We start from the raw sequence: 5,569 nt of genomic DNA, 5'->3' as shown, positions 1-5,569 counted from the left end.
TGCTAAGGCTGACTTCAGAGAAGAGTAATGAAGCGTACCCCACAGGCACCAAAAGGCAGACAGCTATAAGTATTTTGTTACTGGCAGTAACACATCTAACACATCTCTAGCCAGAAATATGGAAGGGATAGTTAGGGAGTTTGGGGTCGACATATACACATTGTTATATTTAAAATGGATAACCAACAAGGATCTTCTGTACAGCACAGGGAACTCTGCTGTTTGTTATGTGGCAGTCTGGATGGGAGGAGAGTTTGGGGGAGAATGGATACATGTACATGTATGGCTGAGTCCCTTTGCTGTCCACCTGAGACTCTGATAACATTGTTAATTGGCTATACTCCAGTATACAATAAAAAAGGTTTTTTTAAAGAAAAGAATGGACAATTATAATTGATGAGGTACCCAGGAACTTTCTAGATGCACTAGTGGTGCTGTTGAGGAAGGAGAGCAGAACAGCATAGGGTTGAAGATCTTCTATAAAGGCATTTCATGGAATAGCACTGTCCTGTGCTCAGGCTTCCCAGGTGGCTCAGTGGTAAAGCATCTGTCTGCCAAGCAGGAGACCCAGGTTTGATCCCTTGGTTGGGAAGATCCCCTGGAGAAGGAAATGGCACCCCACTCCAGTATTCTTGCCTTGAAAATCCCATGGACAGAGGAGTCTGTCTGACTATAGTTCATAGGGTTGCAAAAGAATTGGCAATGACTTAGGGATAAACAGCAACAAAATAGTGCTTAGATACTTGAAGAAGTGTTACAGCTTAAAGAAATTTACATTAGGCTTACATAGTAAGGTGAAAAAAACAAAAGCCCAAGAAGCACATTGCACTTTCAGTTTCTGGAGCCTGGCTGAGGACACAGACACACACACACAGACACACACACAGACACACACACACACTGTCACATCCAGAGTGGAACAGATGTGAAAACTGGAAAAATACTGTTGGAGGCTTTAAGGCACTGACCTGCTTCCTGCTCCTTCTGCCAGGCTTGCTGGCATCCCTGTGGGCTCTGCTCCTGCCAGTCAAGCCTACTCTGACTTCTTTCACTGGTGGCAGGGATCTCCACAAAGCTGTGATTGCACAGAATGTAGTTTGTTAGATCTTAAGGACTGTGGGAAGTCCCAGAGCCACTTAGCAGGTGAAGAATCATGACTGTGTCTGTGCCAGCTTAGAGGGCCTAACATCTCTGGACTGATTGCAGTGAGCACAGGAAAAACCCAAAGGGGGATTTTGGATTCAGGGGGCAGTCGAGAGGGCTGTGCCTAGTGACACTAATCATAGCTGGCAGAGGGATGCTTGAGGGGAGCAGCCAACTGGTTGCTTCTCGTCACCCGCCTCAGACATATCACTTCATGTATCAACAAATGAGAGCCAAAGAGAAGAGCATGGCCTCTCTGGAGAAACCAGGGAGAGGGAGTAAGACAGATTTGACTGTCCAAGATGGCTTGGCACCTCGTGAATCTCAGCAATTTTTAGCAGGACTCTGCTAATGAATGTGGAACTGAGGGACTGGCAGTTCCATTTCCTGTAGTCTTAACATTTTTTATTTTATTTTAATGAGGAAAATGAGATTCTTCTCAGTTTCCTATCACTGAACCCGGTTTGGGAGGGCATGACATTTAACAACAGTGCTTTGAAAAATATTAAGCATTGTACAAATACAAGGAATTGTTGCTGTTATTATTCTGATGAACCGTACACGTAGCTTCAAATCAACGTTAATATTAAGGGGATATTTAAGGGATTAGGAGGGACTGTAACTACTGGGTAGTGAGTCAGAGTGGCCTTCATAAAAAGGGCCAACTAATCTGGCCATATTAAATTCATTTTTAGAAGCTAAATACCCAAACTCTGAATCAATAAATGGCAGACACAGACAAAGACCATATAACTTGATCACTGCACACATACAACACTCTCATAAATTATAAAATATGTCAGGTAATTAATTCTAATTACAGGCTGTAATTTCATTATCTTCTACGGGAAAGGAGGAAATGGCCTTGGGCAGAAGTGGTCCTAGATTTCTCAACATGTAAGCGTAGCCAAACTGAAGTGTTATGGTGGAACTGCTGTTATATGGTGGACTTATGGATTAACCAGATAATTCAGGAGAAGAAGATGTGGGTGTCCTTAAATCAGCCCCCAAAGCCTTGAGAAACAGCAAATAAACCTATTGATTTGTATGAGTTGGGAGTTAGTATGAACTAGCGAAAATTTGAATTACAAGTTGGTTTGAAAGACATCCACTTGTGTTGTTTTTCAAGTATAAAGAAATCAAAAATTGAGACTTCCGTGATGGTCCAGTTGTTAAGACTCAGTGCTTGCACTGTAGGGGTCATGGGTTCCATCCCTTATCAGGAACTAAGATATTGCATACCTTGTGGTACAGCAAAATAATAATAAGTGGAAAACTAATGAATAGTAAACTGGGGCCAAATACATGTCAATCCAAGCCTACTCAGTTATCCTAATTATTGTTTGCATGCAACTGATACTACTCTAAAGCAGTTCATTCTTATAAAAGGTATACTGTTTACCTTTCATTCTTAAAAATATTAGTTCATTCAGAAAGCTCTTTCTATTGTTCAGAAGAAGATTTCAGCCAGATTGAGGAGGATATGGCCCCAATTTTTGATGTGCTATGCGGACGGTAGCTGTCGGGAGGCTGAAGCCTCTGTCCCCTGTGTCTCCAGAGTCCTGCTGTCCCACTGGTCATGTGCACCAGGCGGAGGCTGCACAGCTTCCAAAGGAATTCAACTCTCCACGCCATTCTGAATAATAAAACTCTACACTGATTTGCTAAACAAATACCTCATAATTATAAAAACATTTATATACTGTACATTGTTTCCTCACCTGCTGTGTCCATCAGCAGTTGCAGTTCTAGGCAACAAGTTTGGGTGGGTAAATCACTCATCGATAATCCTTGTCCTTCGAGTTTTAGCTGCCCTGCTTGACCTTTCATTCCCCTCTGCATTCTCTCTACTTCCTCTCAAGCAAGTACATAGCAAGAGTTTGAGCCCACAAAGGGCAAAACTAGTGAGCATTAACTCATCTTTATAATCATATGGTTCTGTATGTAGCCTGTCTGGGACATAGTAATACCTCAGTTTATGATTGCTACAAGAGTGAATCAGTGTGTCTGTTACCAAGTAGAGCTGATAAACAAATTCACATTAAGTGGTAAATACTGATACTGGATTCATGTGTTGAGCATTGTAGTAGGAAGTAATCCTTAAATTCATAGAAATCTGTTTTGGATTTTAGGCACTGGAACAGGTAGGTGAGTATCTTTCCCCTGGGAGGGTGATTGTCAACTCTGCTCACCTGTGTACAAACTTTCTCTAAAAATAGTAGCAGCAGGAATTACTGCTGCTAGTTGTTAATATTACCCAGCAAAGGCTTGTGGGTCTGTGCATAGAAAGCCAAACTCTGATGGTGTTTGCAGCAAAGTAAGGGTTTATTTGCAGGGTGCCAAGCAAAGAGAATGGGCAGCTCAATCTCAAAAGACCTGAACTCTGTGATGGATTTTAGGTAAGTGTTTTTAAAGACTGTGTTTGGAGAAAGAGTTGAAAGGTGCTTGATCAGGTCATGGATCTTCTTGGATTGGCTGGTGATGAGGTAACTGAGTGATGTTAACAGAATTTAAAAGTTCTGGTTCCACCCAGCCTGAGGTCTACATGCTTGTGCTGGCTCCGTTTGTAGTTAACATCTTCCAGTTGGGTTGGGGCAGGGGTCTTAGTTTCTACAGAACAGCTCAAAGACATGCATTGTATTATTGTCTGTATCCATTCAGGAGGAACTAAGAGCCCTGAGACTCTATCGTCCTGATCATTTTCTGCTTGAGTCTTCTCTTTGGAACTCAGGGAAGGACTAGGAGACTAAGTCTTTCGTCCCCCCTTCAAACAAGAAATGGGGGACATGGAGAGGTTTTTGTACACAGGAAGTCCCCACAAGGTCCTCCTTGATTTCAGTCCCCCCTTTTCTTTGATAACTCCTCAGTCCTTAGGGGAACAGCAGTGGGATGAGAAAGGGCTAGAAAAGTTTTAGATAGATGACTCATACACTCGGCAGGGGAGCTCAGGGGAGCTGAGTTTCATTAAGCACCTGTTGTTTTTGTTCAGGCAGTCAGTCGTGTCCGACTCTTTGAGACCCCATGGACTGCAGCACACCAGGCTTCCCTGCCCTTCATCATCTCCCAGAGCTTGCTCAAAATCATGTCCATTGAGCTGGTGTTGTATTCCAACCATCTCATCCTCTGTTGTCCTCTTCTCCTCCTGCCTTCAATCTTTCCCAGCATCAAAGTCTTTTCTAATGAGTCATCTCTTCATAACAGGTGGCCAAAGTTGGAGCTTCAGCTTCAGCATCAGTCCTTCCAATGAATATTCAGGGTTGATTTCCTTTGGGATGGACTGGTTTGATCTCATTGCAGTCCAAGGGACTCTCAAGAATCTTCTCCAACACCACAGCTCAAAAGCATCAGTGCTTTGGTGTTCAGCCTTCTTTATGGTCCAACTCTCTTACCCATAATGACTGCTGCAAAAACCATTGCTTTGACTATATGGACTTTTGTCAGCAAAGTGAAGTCTCTGATTTTTAATACACCATCTAGGTTTGTCATAGCTTTTCTTCCAAGGAGCAAGTGTTTTAATTTCATGGTGGCTGCAGTCACCATCTGCAGTGATTTTGGAGCCCAAGAAAATAAAGTCCATCACTGTTTCCATTGTTTCCCCATCTATTCGTCATCAAGTGATGGGACCAGATGCCATGATCTTAGTCTTTTGAATGTTGAGTTTTAAGCCAGCTTTTTCACTCTTCTCTTTCACTTTCATCAAGAGGCTCTTTAGTTTCTCCTTGCTTTCTGCCATAATGGTTGGTGTCATCTGATAATCTGAGGTTATTGATATTTCTACCAGCAAATCCCAGCTTGTGCTTCTTTCAGTTCGGCATTTTGTGTGATGTACTCTGCATATAAGTTAAATAAGCAATACACAGCCTTGATGTACTCCTCTTCTAAGTTGGAACCAGTCCATTGTTCCATGTGCAGTTCTAACTGTTGCTTCTTAACTTGCATACAGATTTCTCAGGAGGCAGGTAAAGTGGTCTGGTACTCCCATCTCTTTAAGAATTTCCCACAGTCTGTTGTGATCCACACAGTCAAAGGCTTTAGTAGACATGAAGCAGAAATAGATGTTTTTCTGAAATACTCTTGCTTTTTCTGTGATCCAGTGGATGTTGGCAATTTGATCTCTGGTTCCTCTGCCTTTTCTAAATCCATCTTGAACATCTGGAAGTTCACAGTTCACGTATTGTTGAAGTCTTGCTTGGAAGAATTTTGAGCATTATTTTGTTAGCATGTGTAATGAGTACAGTTGTGTGGTAGTTTGAATATTCTTTGGCATTGCCCTTCTTTGGGATTTTAATTGATGCTTTTGAACTGTGGTGCTGGAGAAGACTCTTGAGAGTCCCTTGGACTGCAAGGAGATCCAACCAGTCCATTCTAAAGGAAATCAATCCTGGGTGTTCATTGGAAGGACTGACGCTAAAGCTGAAACTCCAAT

The 5,569-nt window shown here is 42.4% G+C and overlaps 1 non-coding gene across 1 annotated transcript; it reads left to right on the top strand.

Moving 5' to 3' along the window:
- Positions 1–521: 521 nt before the first annotated feature.
- TRNAG-GCC (transfer RNA glycine (anticodon GCC)) lies at positions 522–592 on the top strand. The gene has a single exon. It is a non-coding gene; the product is annotated as a tRNA-Gly (tRNA).
- The last annotated feature ends 4,977 nt before the right edge of the window (positions 593–5,569 follow it).

This window comes from Moschus berezovskii, chromosome 18, assembly GCF_049115385.1.
Source record: "Moschus berezovskii isolate FMDL1 chromosome 18, NW_MosBer_1.0, whole genome shotgun sequence".
Lineage (NCBI taxonomy): Eukaryota > Metazoa > Chordata > Mammalia > Artiodactyla > Moschidae > Moschus > Moschus berezovskii.
This window is presented reverse-complemented; position numbering and strand designations above follow the sequence as displayed.